This window comes from Ursus arctos, unplaced genomic scaffold (genome assembly GCF_023065955.2).
Source record: "Ursus arctos isolate Adak ecotype North America unplaced genomic scaffold, UrsArc2.0 scaffold_7, whole genome shotgun sequence".
Classification (NCBI taxonomy): domain Eukaryota; kingdom Metazoa; phylum Chordata; class Mammalia; order Carnivora; family Ursidae; genus Ursus; species Ursus arctos.
The window spans coordinates 36434421-36451485 of record NW_026623089.1 but is presented as its reverse complement, the minus strand read 5'-3'; the positions used below and the strand labels follow the sequence as shown (position 1 = coordinate 36451485).

Here is a 17065-nt window from a genome sequence, read left to right as displayed (position 1 = left end):
AGTAGATTTTCTTGAATAAATGTTTCTTCATTTATTGAATACCCTTAAGACAGTTTCTAGAGACTTTAAACGGTGTAGCTTTACCAGCTTTGCTTGTTTCCCTGTGGAGCTCCTCACGCCGCCATCCTGGAAGTGGAACTCTGTGAGTGGTGTTTCTTCATAGACACCCTCAGGGAAAGGCCCTCAGCTTGGTTCTGCCCTCGGGCCCTCCCCCCCCCCCAAACATTGTAGGGAGGAGTTGCTCTCATATATCACGTGTCTTTATTTAGCACTTATGGATGTGTGTCCCCATTTTGTTCCACAGGTTTTACGAGAGTCCCTGTCCTTCCTGCTCTCCTCACGCAGGGATGGAATCTTCGATGACGGCAGCAGCTCGTCAGGCCAGTATGTCTTACACGTGGCTCACTGCTGCTCCAAGGATTCCCCACGCAGTCTGCTAACAACACACCTTTCAAAGCTTACTGAATGTCTCACTTTTCACTGCCTTGTCCTTTTCTTTAGAAAGATTCCTTCCTTCCTTCCTGGGGAGGTTAGAAAGGGTACAGATCATCTTGGAGCCCAAGGGCAGCCCCTGCAGAGGGAGGTCCACAGGGGTCAGCCCCAGGTAGCCGGGCCTCATAGCAGGCAAGTGGGGCCAGCAGCTGAAGGAAGCTTTGTGCTCTGCGTGGTTGTGGTGGTTGTTGGGCAAGGGCCTGACCGTAAGCTTTTGAGAGCCCAGGCATCCATTTCAAAGGCATTCATCTCGAGGAACAGACTGCCAGCGATATGACACAGCGCCAAGCTGCACGACTAGATAAGGAGCCAGGCCTGCACCACCCATGAAGTTCCCCTCTTACAAATCCCTGGGTGACCTAGATAACCGACCGCTTGAGTGACCCCACTTTTCCCTTCCCGCCCCAGTTGCTGCTCTTATGTTTTCAGTTTGCCAATAAAGAGTGAACCCCTGCAGCTCTGAGCACCCCAGGCACCAAGGAGAGGCACGTGGCCGAGTGCAACTTCAGAGCGAGGCCTGCTTTGCTGGCCCGCTGTGGGGCAGCACGAGGACCATGAGGAAAGATTTTGGCTGTGCTCCTTCCCTCCCCAGCCCGTTCCAGAAATTCTATTTCTTCTTCTATTTCCCCTTCCCAGGAAAGCCTTCTGACTTCTATCATTTTATCTGGCATACCTCCCCCTGCTCCCCCAGACCTTTGTCACGTCCTTCTCCAAACTGCCACTCCACCTTCTGCTGCAGCTGGTTGGCTTCCTCTGTGTCCCTCACCCAAACCTGCCAGCTGCTGGGCGGGGGGGGGGAGCCGGGCCTCACCTGTACCACTGCCGTCCTGGAGCCTGGGGCCCAGCGGCCGCATGTTCCCAAATGCCTGCTCGGTGCCTGATCACTAGTGCAGCGGAAGACAAGGGGCCCGGGTACAGTGGGCCCTGGAGTGGACGTCTCCATCAGCAAGCTGGGGGGAGGCTTCCAGAGAACCCCGGAGGTGCTCACTGCACAAAGGCCACGCCCATCTGGGACGCATGGGTTGAGAGCCTGTCACCAGAGGGAAGTTTGGCCAGAAATAAAGATTCAGAGGCCTATTTTCTGTTCCTGACCTGATGCTGTGTCCAGGGGCTCGGTGGGCAAACTTCACCTGCCGCGAGCCAGAGCCTGAGGCTGGGAGGCTGCTGCTGAGCAGGCCTTCTGTCAGGGCTGCGGGGCAAGGAGGCACCCCTGAACCTCCTGCTGTTTGTGGGCACAGGAGTTGACGGAATCAGCCGCAGGGCCCCCACCAAGATGTCCTGCTCCGGAAACCTGGAAACATCTGGGAAATCTGGGCTTATCACATTGTTTTCCATGTATTTGAAAAACAAAATTGTAATTTATTTGTTTATTTTTTAAAGATTTTATTTATTTATTTGAGAGAGAGGGAGAGAGAGCACAAGCGGGTTGGGGGGGGAGCAGCCAGCAGAGGGAGAAGCAGGATTCCCACTGAGCAGGGAGCCCATGCGGGGCTGGATCTCAATACCCTGGGGTCATGACCTAAGCTGAAGGCAGACGCTTAACCACCTGAGCCACCCGGGCATCCCCCAAATTGTAATTTAAAAAATGAACAACAGAGACAGAGTGCAGTGAGTGAGCAGAAGTCTGGGAGCCTCTCAGAGCACAAGGGGATCTTCGAGTGGTTGACAGCGCCATATCCCAAGGTGAGACTGAAGGTCTGACATCCAGAAGGAGGCAGAGGCTTGATGTCAGGCCCCCAGCGTCCAGGCCAGGACTTCAGGTGTTGCTCACCCTACCTGAAGAAATGAGAGAAGAACTATTCCTGAGACTTAAACCCCAGTCCCCCTGCCCCCCACTCCCCAGTCCACATCCAGCCTGTTCAATATAAAACAATAATTCAAGGGGCACCTGGGTGGCACAGCGGTTAAGCGTCTACCTTTGGCTCAGGGCGTGATCCCGGCATTATGGGATCGAGCCCCACATCAGGCTCCTCTGCTATGAGCCTGCTTCTTCCTCTCCCACTCCCCCTGCTTGTGTTCCCTCTCTCGCTGGCTGTCTCTATCTCTGTCAAATAAATAAATAAAATCTTAAAAAAAAATAATTCAAGCAAAGGTAGACTGACAGAACTGAGAAGAGGGTTAAAGGGGAACAGGCAAATAATCCTCTAGTCGAGGCTGGTACAACAGCTCTTATTTCTCCAGGGTGCTGTTAGTGACAGGGGTTGGGGTTGGGGTGGGGGGGAGGGCTGGGGTTCGTGAAGGGGGAGGAGGGCGCTACCCTGGCCAGGCCCTCCCAGCGCCCCTGCGGGAGGTTGTCTGCACTCCCACCAGCCCCTGCTCCACCTCCTTCTGCTCTCAGTGCATCAGTCACTGATAGTAGTTCAGAGATGTGTGTATCCACACGCAAGGTCAGAAACGTAACCCCTCAGGCTGCGCTGAACCTCCCGCTGCCCCCTGCAAGGCTGGGCTGTGTTGGTGAGGAACTGGGAAGTGCCTTCGGAAGCCAGGCCCAGCGGAGCCACAGCTGCTCTCAGCCTGCTGGCAGCCACAACCCTGCCAAAGCGTGCTTTTGGCCCCAAGCAGCATCTCTTTTTGAAGCCCCTTCCCCCTGCCCTCTCCCCAGGCAAGTACTGGTCTGCTTTCCGCCACTATAGATTAGTTTGCATTTTCTAGAATTTTATACAGATACAATCATACAATATATACTCGTTCGTCTGGCTTCTTCCCATCAGCACAATTACTTTGAGATTCATCCGTGTTACTGTGTCAATAGTTCGCTCTTTACTGCTGAGTAGTGTTTCACCTTGTGGATTTGTGGATGTGCCATCATTCGTTTATCCGTTCTCAAACTGATGGACGTTTCAGGATGTTTCTCGTTTTTGGCTATTACAAATAAAGCCCCTATGGACATGAACAAGTCTGTGTGTGGGCGTATATTTTCATTAAACTTGGGTAAATGGCAAGGAGTGGAATGACAGAGTCGAATGAAATTTGTATGTTTAAATTTATAAAAACCTGCTTAACCTTTTTCTAAAGTAGTTGCACCATTTTACATTCCGCCAGCAGTGTGGAAAGTTCCAGTCTCCACATCCTTGCCAACACTGGCCTGGTCAGTCTTTTTGATCGTAGCCTCCTAGTGGGCGAGTAGTAGTATCTCTCTGTGGTTCTAATCTACACTTACTGAATGACTAATGATGTTGGACATCTTTTCATGTGCTTATTTGCCATCGATGTATCTTCTTTGCTGAAGTTTTTATTCATATTTTTTACCCATTTTTTAAAAACAGGAACAAAACGTTGTACAAGGAAGTGCTCCCAACCTTCCCCTTCCTCTGTCTTCTGAGGAGGTGTTAGTGTATTTGCTGCTTATTAAGGGCAGGGATGAGAAGAAGGGGCATGGGTCTAGAATGATCTATTTAGAACAGTCAAAAAAACTAAGAGGCAGCCCACGGAATGGGAGAATATATTTGCAAATGACACTACAGATAAAGGACTGGTATCCAAGATCTACAAAGAACTTCTCAAACTCAATACACGAGAAACAAATAAACAAATCAAAAAATGGGCAGAAGATATGAACAGGCACTTTTCCAATGAAGACATACAAATGGCTAACAGACACATGAAAAAATGTTCAAAATCATTAGCCATCAGGGAAATTCAAATCAAAACCACACTGAGATACCACCTTACGCCAGTTAGAATGGCAAAAATAGACAAGGCAAGAAACAACAACTGTTGGAGAGGATGTGGAGAAAGGGGATCCCTCCTACATTGTTGGTGGGAATGCAAGTTGGTACAGCCACTCTGGAAAACAGTGTGGAGGTCCCTTAAAAAGTTAAAAATTGAGCTACCCTATGACCCAGCCATTGCACTACTGGGCATTTACCCCAAAGATACAGACGTAGTGAAGAGAAGGGCCATATGCACCCCAATGTTCATAGCAGCAATGTCCACAATAGCTAAATCGTGGAAGGAACCGAGATGCCCTTCAACAGATGACTGGATTAAGAAGTTGTGGTCCATATATACAATGGAATATTACTCAGCTATCAGAAAGAACGATTTCTCAACATTTGCTGCAACATGGACGGCACTGGAGGAGATAATAAGTGAAATAAGTCAAGCAGAGAAAGACAACTATCATATGATTTCTCTCATCTATGGAACATAAGAACTAGGATGATCGGTAGGGGAAGAAAGGGATAAAGAAAGGGGGTAATCAGAAGGGGGAATGAAACATGAGAGACTATGGACTCTGAGAAACAAACTGAGGGCCTCAGAGGGGAGGGGGTGGGGGAATGGGATAGACCGGTGATGGGTAGTAAGGGGGGCACGTATTGCATGGTGCCCTGGGTGTTATACGCAACTAATGAATCATGGAACTTTACATCGGAAACCGGGGATGTACTGTATGGTGACTAACATAATATAATAAAAAATCATTAAAAAAAAAAAACAAAAAAAAAAACCCAACCCAAAGAACCCTGTTGGAGGGACGTGGGAGGAGGGGAGGAGAAGGCTGGGAGCTGAGGGCGGGAGGCAGCTCTGGGAGAGAGGAGGGGTGGAGCTAGGGGATCTGCCGTGAGGATCCTCCCCTCCCAGTGCCCTCCAGAATTGCCCAAGCTCTTCCTGTCTGCTCAAAGCTTTTGGAATTGGGTCAGTGTTACTTTTGGCTGTGTCCCTACGCTGAGACGATGGGGGCGGGGGCGGGGAGTGGTTTTATTAGAGTGTTACATAGACACTGAGCAGTTGCAGTTTTACTCTTGGTGTTGGCCTTAGCAGCAGAGGAACAGCGATGGAGAGGGGCAGGGTGGGGAAGCATTTTAAAACATAATATAGATTAAAACATTTTTATTTTGCAGCAACTAGAGATCCATGACAAGGTGCAGAAAAATGTTCAAGGACGTGTCACGTACCCTTCACCCAGTTGTCCCCAAAGGTAACGTCTTCCCTAACTACGGGTACAACGTAAAACCAGCAAATTGCCACTGCTTATTCACGTTTCGCTAGTTTTACCTGCACCCGTGTGTGTGGGCGTGTGTGCGTGCGTGTGAGTGTGTGAGAATGTGAATAGTTCTGTGCAATTTTATCACAGGTGTAGATTCATGTAATCAGCCCTACACTCAAGACACACCACAATTATGTCACCTCGAGACTCCCTCAGGCTGTCCTTTATTGACCTCTACCCCCCTTTCTCCCTCTCCTCTACTCCTAACCCTCAGCAGCCACTCATCTGATTTCCATCTCTACCATTTGGTCATTTCAAATATGTTATATAAAGGGAATCACACAGTGTGTTGCCTTTTGAGATTGGATCAGTGTTACTTTTCTCACTCAACACAATTCACTTGAGACGCACCCAAGCCGTTGAACCTGTCAGTACGCTGTTCCATTTTATTGCTGTTTCCTGGTGTGGATGTACCGCAGTTTGTTTAACCGCTCACCCACCGAAGGACATTTTCTTCCCCCCAGTTTTTAGCAATTGGGAATAATGCTGCTATGAACATTTGTGATCAGATTTTGGTGTGAACATGTTTTCATGTCTCTGTGACAGATGTCCAAGAATGTGATTGCTGGGTTTTATGGTGAGTGTATATTTAATTTTATAGGAAACTACCCAATTATTTCCCAGAGTGGCTGTACCATTTTACATTCCCACCGGCAATGGATGCACAATCTAGTTTCTCTGTACCCTCGCCAGCATTTGGTATTGTCACTATTTTGTGTTTTCATCATTCTGATAGGTATGTAGTGATATCTGATTGTGGGTTTAATTTGCATTCCCCTAACGGCTAATGATGTTTAACATCCTTTCATGAGCTTATTTGCCAACGTATATCTTCTCTGGTGAAATGTATGTTTATGTCTTTTGCTCATTCACCGATTGGGTTTTTTAAAAATTGGGTTGTCTTCTCATTGAGTTATAAGAGTTCTTCAGTCCAGATTCAAGTCCTTTGTCAGATATATATTTTGCAAACATTTTCTTCAATTTTATAGCTTCCCTTTCCATTTTCATTGCAGCGTCTTGTGTCTTTTGAAGAACAAAAGTTTTAATTTTGATGAACTCTACTGGGTTTTGTTTTGCTATGGATGATGCTGTTTGTGTTTTACTTAAACAGTCTTTGCCAAACCAAAGGTCTCTAAGATTTTCTTTTGTTTTCTTCCAGAAGTTTGTGCTAATTACACATAATTATCTTCAGTGTTCGATTGCTGAAATGACCTATAGGACTCATACAGTTTTACTCATATTTTATTACAGGCATTGCAGTCCTAGCAGAAGGAGGATATGCACTGCAGGGGTCTGAAGATCTCAGGCGCAGGCTTCTTTGAACTTCTACCACTCAGTTACCCAGGATGCACTTTGATTTCGGGTCTCAAACCACTTGTGTACCCTGTATGCGAAGCCCCTCAGTATTGGAAGCCCAAGTCTGCTCAGGGTGGGGTCTTATAATTATATTGAGCAGGTCACAAAGGCACATTACAGCTACGTGACCAGCCTTAACTTCTAACATCCCGCAGGCCTCATTAAGGTACAAATAACAAATTCAGTGATTACTGAACAGTGTTGACAGGCTGGTGGTCCTGCTCTGAATCAACTCACTACCCATGGTTGTATTTTTTTTTTTTAATTTTTATTTATTTATATGAGAGACAGAGAGAGAGGCAGAGGAAGAAGCAAGCTCCCTGTGAAGCAGGGGGCCTGATGCGGGACTCGATTCCAGGACCCCGGGATCACAATCTGAGCTGAAGGCAGACACTTAACCGACTGAGCCACCCAGGCGCCCCACTACCCATGGTTTAGAACATCATTTATCTTCAGTTAATGTAGTCCACAGCGTTGGCCAAGGGTCAATACCTTGAGTTAACCCAGATCAGCTGAAGTTAACCTGCGCCGTACAGATATTATAGTTTTAGCTTGCACATTTCGGTTTATGATCCATTTTGAGTTAATTCAATACAAGCTGTTGACCTTGTATCTTCCAACCTGTTAAATGGGTCCGTGAAGGTTTTAGGGGTCTAGTGGTTTGTGGCAGGCTTAGATACTCCCTCCAAAATAAAAGGCAAATGATTATATCTCATACTTCTCTCCAATAAGAATGAAGCACAATGTTGAGTAGGCTTCTTTGGGTCTGAGGTTGGTAGATTCCATGGGTGGGAATGTTGCTCTGGCCATTTACTGAATTACATGGAGGGCCGTTGGTGTTGACTGGGGCCCTGAGCAGGATAGGGCTCCGCAGTGAGTCAGGCTGTGTTGCTGGCGGCCCTGCCACTTGCACCATATAGTCTGGCAGACCTTACGTATTTGTGTTATCTGTGTTAGGAAAAGATGCTATCTGGCGTTTATGGCAAGTCCCTGAGAGAATCACAATGTTGGCACTTCTGGTTCTGGATCAAGGCCATGTCATCTGTAATTGAGAATTATATGTGTATCATCCAAAAAACCCAACCAACCCAACCCAACAGTTCCTGATGTGCTATTGGACCTTGATGGAGACAGAACCCAGCAAGAGAAGTTCAAGTGACTCTACAGCCAGAACTGCCCATCTTGAGCTGGGGTCTGCCAGACCCACCAAGTCATCCGGTCAGTGGGCCCAACAGCAGTTTATAGTAAGATGGTAGCAGCTCATCCCATGTTGGGCACAAGTCAGCTGCACAAGCAGGTGGTCCAGGCCCCGTGTCATCCACTAATGTTGTTGCATCAGGGCCTCTCAGCTTGTAACTGGGGCTGCATGAAGGGTCCCTTATAAACAGCTTATAGAGGAGGGGAGAAAGGGGTCAAGCTTGAGCCATGAATGCGTGGGTTGAGATAAGCCAAACATACTGCTGTGCTATGGCCTCGCAGACCATGGCCCTGAACAACAGTGGTGAGGGGCAGAAGTTCAGACAGAGTAACTGGTCCTTCATTTTGTGTGGAAAGAAGTGGACTGAGCTTGGAATATATATGAGCTCAGGGCAGTGACTTGGCTTGGCTAGTTAAGCAGGAATCTAGAAGGAGAAAGGTAGAGGATGTGGTTGATTGAAAATTGCACCTGCATCCTCCAAAGATATGTCCATATTCTTTTTTTTTTTTTTTTAAAGATTTTATTTATTTATTTGACAGAGAGAGACAATGAGAGAGGGAACACAAGCAGGGGGAGTGGGAGTAGAAGAAGCAAGGCTCCTAGCGGAGAAGCCTGATGTGGGGCTTGATCCCAGAGCACCGGGATCACGCCCTGAGCAGAAGGCAGACGCTTAACGATTGCACCACCCAGGCACCCCGATATGTCCATATTCTAATTCTAAAACCTTTGTAAAAAGGGTCTTTGCATATGTAATTCACTTAAGTATTTTGAGATAAGAGCAGCTGGGTTATTGGGTGGGTCCTAAATGCCATCACAATTGTCCTTATACAGAGATGGAGAGTAGACACACACAGAAGAGAAGGCCGTGTTGGGGCGCCTGGGTGGCTCAGTTGTTAAGCGTCTGCCTTCAGCTCAGGGCATGATCCCAGGGTCATGGCATCAAGTCTCCACATCCGGCTTCCTGCTCAGCAGGGAGTCTGCCTCTCTCTCTCTCTCCCTCCGCCCCTCCCCACCCCTCCCCCAAATAAATGAATTAAAAAAAAAAAAAAAAGAATAGGCCATGTGACCACAGAAGCAGAGATTGGAGTGACGTAGCCCCAAACCAAGAACCCTAGCTCACCATAAACTGGAAAAGGCAAGGAACTAATTCTCTCCTAGAGCCTCTGGAGGGAGTGCAGCCCTGCTGATACATTGATTTCAGTCTCCTGGGCTCCAGAATTTGAGAAGATAAATTTCTGTTTTCTCAAGTCACTAAGTAGTTTGTTATTGTAGGCCTGGGAAACTGACAGACGAGGTGAGGACCTGTGGGACTGGGCATGTAAAGGTCCATGTATCGCATATTCCCATGGAGGAGGCATCTAATAGCCCTGTATACAGCAAGACTTGCCCACTGGCATCAGCCAGTACTGGCACCATGGGCACATGAGCAAGGCAGCCATGGTGGCAGGGGTGAGATGTGCATGGATGCAACAGCACAGGCTCCCGCTCACTGAGGCTGGTCTGAATACCACCCTGGCCCACTGTCCAGCCTGCCGGCGATAGGCACCAACACTGCACTTGCCATGTCGCATTGTTCTCCCAAGACGCGGACCAGCTACAGAGTGGCAAGTTGATTATCCTGGATCTTTCTACTCTAGATCGTCTCCATTCGGTGGTCATCTTGAGTGGAGCTGACACATATTCGAAGCGTGGGTTTGCCCTGCTTCACTATCCTAGGGCATACGGAGTGTTTAATCCATCAGCGTGGGACTCTGGATGACATTGCACTGGACCAAGGAAGCTCCTTTGCAGCAAAGTGGGCATGTGACTATGGGCTGTACTGGTTCTAGCATAGGATACCCCTTCCCTCCCCCTCCCCCTGGAGCTGCTATCCTGACAGAGGGCTGGAATGGCCTTTTGCTGAGGCAGCTGAGGCTCCAGCTAAGAGACTAATCCTGTAAGGATGGGGTGCCATCCCCCTTAGTCATCCCCATTATATGAGGCTGTTGCCACCTCCTAACAGGTAGAGTACCAGGGGGTGGAAGGAGGAGTGGCCTTCCTTTTCAGCAAGCCACTTAGAGAATTTAGATTTTCTGTCTCCACAGCTCTAGGCCTTGTAGGCCCAGGGGTCCTGGTTCCAGAGGGACGTGACTTCATCACGAATGTGAAGTCATGATGGTCCCCTACTACCTTTGGATTCTTTGTGCCAGGAGGCCAGCAGGTAAACAGAGGAGACATCATCTAAGGAGACTGAGTCCCCAGAGGAGATGGAGCCAACCTGAGCCCACAGGACGCCAGCTCCTGTCCTGATGCCCCTGAGCCAGAGCCTTTGTCTCTCTTCCTCCATCTCTCTGCTAACCATTTAGCCCTTTCTTCCTTCTGGGCCCCCACACCTGTTCCGTCTGCTCTCCTCAAATTTGTTGCTCTTTCCCCTTCTCTTCCTATTCCAGGCCACCCCTTTCCTTGCCAGCTTCTTCCATCTGGTTCAGCCCATCTTTCCATCCATCCATGAACATCCCTCCTCTTTGTATTTTATATCAGCCCACCCGAGTCCTTCTCATCCTATCCAGGCCCTCCCCTACCTAGTGAAAGCGGGAGGGCGAGACAGACCGCTCTGGAGAGAGACTGCCTTGTGGGTATCTGTGTCTTTGGGTAATTAACATTTTGGGGCCTGGCTTTCCCCACCTGCTCACAGTACTACTCATATCACAGGGTTTGCAGGGTTTGAAGGAAGGTTAAGAGAGCTTAGGGTGGACCACTAGTAGTAATAAGTGTTGCCTGTTTTCATGTGAGCTCCCCAAGGGCATGAACCTTCTTTATAATCTCTGAGGGGATGAATCTTCTCTGGCCATGAATGGGGACAAAGGCACACCCTGTTCCTGTGCTGTCTCTCTCCTGGCCCTTCGCTTCATCCCATTGGCAGGCTGTCTGCCCATGAGCAGAGTTCTCAGGTCTTCCTGAGGAGGGAGAACCTGGGACCAGTGCTCTGGGCTCCCACCAGCCTAGCACCAGGGAGTGTGGAGCCTCAGCTCCAACTCTGCTGCCGGTGGTGAATACAGAATGTGTTTCTTTTGGTTACCATGGTGGCATGACAGCTATCCCGAAGCTCATTGGCTTAAAACAACAGCCACGATCTCATGGGTAAGAAGGGCAGGCAGGGCTCTGGCAGCCACTCCTGCTCAGTGATTGTGCACTGGGGTTGCTTGCTGGTGTTCACTGGTAGCTGGGGTGGTCTGGAGGGCCCACGATGGCTTCATTCACATGCCTGGTGCTTTGGTGGAGATGGGCAGAAGCTGGGCTCAGCAAGGTCTTTATGCATTTCAGGACCTCTCCACATGATCTCTTCAGGAGGATAGTGAGAGTTCTTACATGGCAGCTGAGAATCCCAAAGCTGGATGTTCCAAGAGACATAAAATCCTGAGCCCAAAGCTGGCCCAGTGCTATTTCCTCTGTATTCTATTGGTCAAACTAGTTAAAGAGCCTGACCAAATTTAAGGCAGAGGACGAAGACCCTACTTTTCTATGGGAGAAGTTCCAAAGAATTCATGGCCATCTTTCATCTGCCACAATGGAACAGCCAAAGTCCCAGCAAGGACTGATGAGTTGGGAGGGAAGGAGAAGACCACCAGGCAGAAGTTACAGGGCAGGTGAAGGTTCTGCCAAGGTGGGGCCTCCTTCAAGGTCAAGAGCCTTAGTGTCCAGCCAAGGCTATTCTGTGGCAAGTTTCTGTGCTTCCCCAGCCTGTTTTCCTTCAATGAAATAAGAGATGATGATTTCTAGCCTGTCCAGAACTGTCCAGCATCCCACACATTTTACCTTGACTGTGGCTGTGAGATTTCCTGCCTCATGAGACCACAGTCACGGAAACCAACATGTCCTGGGGCAGGAACAGCCACTCTTCTGAACATTTGCCATCTACGTTCCTAAAGTCAATCTGTGCCCAGCCACAGGAATGAGATATGGTGTCATACAAAGCGGCCTCATTAAGCAGTAATCCTCAAATATAGTAGGGTACCATTTATGTAAATTATTTTAAAAAACACAGTATATTTGTATCAGTCAGAGCTCATGTCATCACAGCTGGTATTTAAAATGACCTTCTTCATTACCCATTCTGTATTCTCTTTGCCTTTAGCAAGCATCTCAGCTGTTGTGATTGTTTACCTGGTAGGGTGACCCAAATCTTCATTCCTGAATGGTCTGGGCCATTGGCAGTTGAGACTGACTTGGCTGTTACAGTTTTCCATTGATTGTAATCACAGGGCGTGATAGTATAAGAGACTCCCTAAGGGATCTTCTGTATTCCAGACATATTTCCTTACCTCCATTGTGTGGTAGCAGCCCAATTTGCCCTTGGTAATCAGGATCAGTCACCCTACATAACACAATAACTTCCTTATTTGCTTGTTGGTTCAGAGGGATGAAGAGCCTGAAGTGGTCAGGGGGCAGTCTCAGCTTCTAGTTCAGTGGAATCATTATCGTGCTTCCAGGGGCAAGCATTCCTCCCCTTGGAACCAGGGCTTCTAGATTAGTGGAGCATAAGGCAATGGGGGTGGGAAGCAAAATTTTTGCTAGTGGATCATGGGGAATAATAGTGAGTGGAGCCACTTCCATTTCCACATTCTAGATTCCTGGACCCATGAATCCTGGCTATGGGGAAAATAGACCACATATTGGATGCTGATTTCTGCATCCTGTAGAACATAGTGATGGTCCCTCAATTTCTACCTACCTGGCACCAAAACTGAGTCTTTAAAAGGCCCTTCCACCATTATGTCAAGCCAACTGCTCTAGGACGATGGGAAACATGGTAAGATCAGTGGATTCCATGAGCACAGGCCTATTTCTTCACTCCATTTGCTGTGAAGTGAGTTCTTTCACCAGAAGTGGTGCTGTGTAGAACACAAGATGGTAGATAAGGCATTCTGTAAATCCACAGATGGTAGTGTTGGCAGAAGCATTGTGGGCAGGAAAAGGGAGTCCATATCCAGAGTAAGCTTTCATTTCTGTAAGACCAAAGTGCTTGCTGTCACTTCCATGATGGAAGCTGTCCAACAGAATCAACTTGGGAATGGTGCCATACTGGGGACTTAGTTTCTGTTGCTGGCAAGTGAGGCAGTGCTGTAGCCAGGTTGGCCTTGGTGAATGATCCCTGTGCTGAGCCCATGCATAACCTCCATCCCTGCTGTCAAGGCCACTTTGTTCATAAGCCCATTGGGTGATGAATGGAGTGGCTGGGAAAAGGGGCTGAGTAGTAACCATGGAATGGGTCATCCTATCCACTTGATTATTACAATCCTTCTCTGCTGAGGTCACCCTTTGGTGAGCATTCACATAGGACGCAAATCATGTTTCTTAGCCCAGAGAGGTCTATCCACACACCTCTTCCCCTAAATTCACCATCACCAATTTTCCAACTGTGTTCCTTCCAAATCCCTGATCATCTAATCAAACACTGGTGGCAACCCATGAGTCAGCAGAGACTCATGACTCTGGCCAACTCTCCTTCCAGGAAAAATAAACAACCAGGCTTATTGTTACTCTCCAAGATAGTCCGTCTTCTGCACAGGCCAAATAGGTGAGTTGAGTTGGGATGCGGTGGAAGTAGCCACCCCTGCATCCTTCAAATCCTTGATGGCGGTACTCATCTCTGCAAACCTTTCAAGAATTGCTTTTGGTTTACTGTTTTCCTAGGGAGAGGCAGTTCTAGTGGTTTCCACTTGGCCTTTCCTGCCGTAATAGCCCTCACTCCACAGGTCAGGGAACCAATGTGAGAATTCTGCCAGTTGCTGAGCAAGTCTGTTCCAATTCTGGAACTGGACAAGGAATCACAGGGTGGGATCAGGGATCCACTGTGCCCACTGTGAGATGAACCAGAGCTAAAACTCCATGGATCACCTGTGCTCCACACGCTCCTGCTCTGAATGGTGGGTTTCCAGGAACTAGTTCAGTCAGTGTCCATTAATCTCTGAAGGGTATAATTTCTTCTCTTTCTCCAATGCACAGCAGTGACCCTGGCAAGTAGCTGTTGGTCCCTTTGGGGAAGGCTAAGAGAAAGATTAACAATATAAATTTTTGGCGGTTTAGTGGGGTCCTTCTTCAAGGGGACCTGGCCTCCCCTTTATTTAAGAAGTTCTGGGTCTGTAAAATGGCTTAAGCCTGGGAATTGAATGAAGGCTGTGACTCTCTGTTTTTATGATTCAAGTGAGACTTCTGTTTACCTGACCTAGAATTCTTCTACTAATACAGATCAAGTAAGAGTTTAGTAGACTGCTCCTCTGTTTCTCTTCTGGGGACATCATGATCATTAACCAACGTCGTAGGTCTCTGTGAGTCAACTATTCTGATTACTGCATTGACTCTGTTGTCCATAACCACCTTGCCTGTTGGTGACTGAGGGCCGTTGCTCAGCCCCTGCCACCTCATGATCCAATTATCCCCATTGTATCTGGGGATCCCAATTCAGTCCCTGCTATAGTTTTTGACCTATAGTAAAGAGTGACCAGATTGTTCTTCAAGGATGCTGGGGTCCCTTCACAAATTTATTTCTTACAGTCATGGTGAAAAGTGGCTCTTCTGGACCCTTCTGGGGTGGGTGAGCAGGTCTTGCATAAATGCACTCCAGTATTACAATCTTCCTAAGCATTTGGATACTTTCCTCTACCGTATACCAAGGCAGTTCTGGCATTTCAACTTAATTTAGTGTAGGCCACTTTTGAGTTCAGCTTTCAGTCAGCCAAAAAAACTGTTAGAATACTTCCTAGCCCCTTGAGCTACAATAATCTGTCATCTGTACTCTCTGCTTAATAGGCTTACCTCATTAAATCTGGCCTGATCTAACTTTCTGTTCTTTCTGGCATTATCCTGCTTCTTTAATATCCATTCCACACATCACAGGGTGAGCAGAGAGGAGGCATGAGATCCATGTTGATGGTTGAAAAACCTCTCACAAGACCCCAAATCTGATTGTTGGCAACTGAAGATAGAGTATGTCATTTCAGATGCTCTGGGTCCAAGTGAGGAGTGCAAGAGGTTTGTGGGGGAGCAATGCCTATGAAAGATAAAGCAGGAGGACGCAGTCCTGGGCAGAGGGAGACGTAGTCCATGATGCAGGCCTGAGAAAGGCTTGGTCAACCCAGCGGGAGTTCAGAGCAAGGACTTGCCTTTTGAATGGTGCAGCACTGAGTGGAGATGGCCAAGTGAGCCTCCTGCCTTGCTCAGTTATTGGGGGTTGCTCTGGAAGAGTAGACTTTGGTTTCAATACCATGAATTAACAGAGAAACAGTAAATTATTGTAACCTGTCAGGTCTTTCAATAACTCCGATTTCACTAATTGAGAGAGATTGAAAGTTTGTGGCCTGCCAAGGGAGCCTGAGTGGTGCCTGCCCACAGTAACCAGACCTTGTCCTCTAGTGCAGGGCTGTGGAAATTATTGTAAATAACAGAGGGCACCAGTTTTTGTGCCGACTGATTCAGTCTGTGAATAAATCTCTGGTTCCTATCTGTGCACTTGCCTGTTTAGTCAAGAATAACTATAGAACGTGCTGACCCCTGGGAGATTCCCATATCCCCAGGGGCACCGGAGGCACCTCAGCTTCAGCCTGCAGGAGCCCTAGCATCAGAGGGAAAACAGAATCTGAAGCATTCCTTGCCATGGTGGTACAATTTAATTTCCTTCCTGTGGTTCTGAGCCTTGCCCTTCATCTCCCAGAGAGAGGCAATGGGACAAGAATAACTTTGTAAGCCAGGCTGAAAACTGGGTGAGCATAAAGAGCTAGAGTCTTGGAGCTCACAGGGATGCTCAGAATGGCAGTCACATGTGGAAAGATTTGAGCCCTGGAGATTGCATCTAACTCCTTACTTTGCTATGCACTGGCCGTGGGATGTGGAAGTTCCTTTACCTTCTCTGTGCTTCCCAACTAATATGATAATCACAGAACCTATCTCACCAGGCTGAGAATGCAATGCGTTACTCTATGTAGAGAGCTCAGAACAATCACTGACAGGCTTAGTGAGGGCTCTGTAAGTGTGTCCTGTCATTATATCAGCTGTTGAAATGCTGAAAGAAGATAATTTCTCCATGCCTTGGGAAGCCCTGTCTACCCCACAGCACAGTTCTGATGGCCAAATGAAAGTTATTTGCTGCCCCCATCATAACCCAGTCCCCGATAGAACTCCCCAGAAGAAAATGGCTCCCCAAACTATATGCTCAGAATTCCTCCTAATAACCAGTTCCAGGTTTCAGGTGTTCAGGAAGGGGCCACTAGCACCTCTGTAAATGTGTAAAAAAGAGCACAGGGGGGCTCCTGGGTGGCGCAGTTGTTAAGTGTCTGCCTTCGGCTCAGGGCATGATCCCAGGGTTCTGGGATCGAGTCCCACATCAGGCTCCTCTGCTGGGAGCCTGCTTCTTCCTCTCCCACTCCCCCTGCTTGCGTTCCCTCTCTCGCTGGCTGTCTCTCTCAGTCAAATAAATAAATAAAATCTTAAAAAAAAAAAAAAAAAGCACAGGGCTCTGCCCTGCTCTGAGACCTTGAGGATACCTCATGGGCAGCCTTGCCATCCTGCTTGAGCCCCTTTGGGCTTTATTCCAGGCATCCTGGGGTATGTCACAGGCTCGGATTCCACTGTGGGGCCATGGTCTTCACTTCCTTCATTGTTGTCTGTCGTCCCAGGTTGTTTTTTGGAATCTGTTTCTTGGGTTTTATAGAGGAAGTATATTCTTTGGGGAGTATGGGGGCTCAGGAGTGGCCAGGGGAGGCTGTTTTTTTTTTTTTTTTTTTAATGTTTTTGTATTATAATTTGTTAGTCACCATACAGTACATCCCCGGTTTCCGATGTAAAGTTCGATGATTCATTAGTTGCGTATAACACGCAGTGCACCATGCAATACGTGCCCTCCTTACTACCCATCACGGGTCTATCCCATTCCCCCACCCCCCTCCCCTCTGAGGCCCTCAGTTTGTTTCGCATAGCCCATAGTCTCTCATGCTTCATTTAGGGGAGGCTGTTTTTTATGCAACGTGGACATTAGTGGCATTGCCCGGGGACAG

The 17065-nt window shown here is 48.0% G+C and overlaps 1 long non-coding RNA gene across 1 annotated transcript; it reads left to right on the top strand.

Annotated features, from left to right (window-relative positions):
- The first annotated feature begins 306 nt into the window (after positions 1–306).
- Positions 307–6905, top strand: LOC130543048 (uncharacterized). The gene is made up of 3 exons (XR_008958070.1): positions 307–384; positions 5337–5413; positions 6734–6905. It is a non-coding gene; the product is annotated as an uncharacterized LOC130543048 (long non-coding RNA).
- Positions 6906–17065: the final 10160 nt, after the last annotated feature.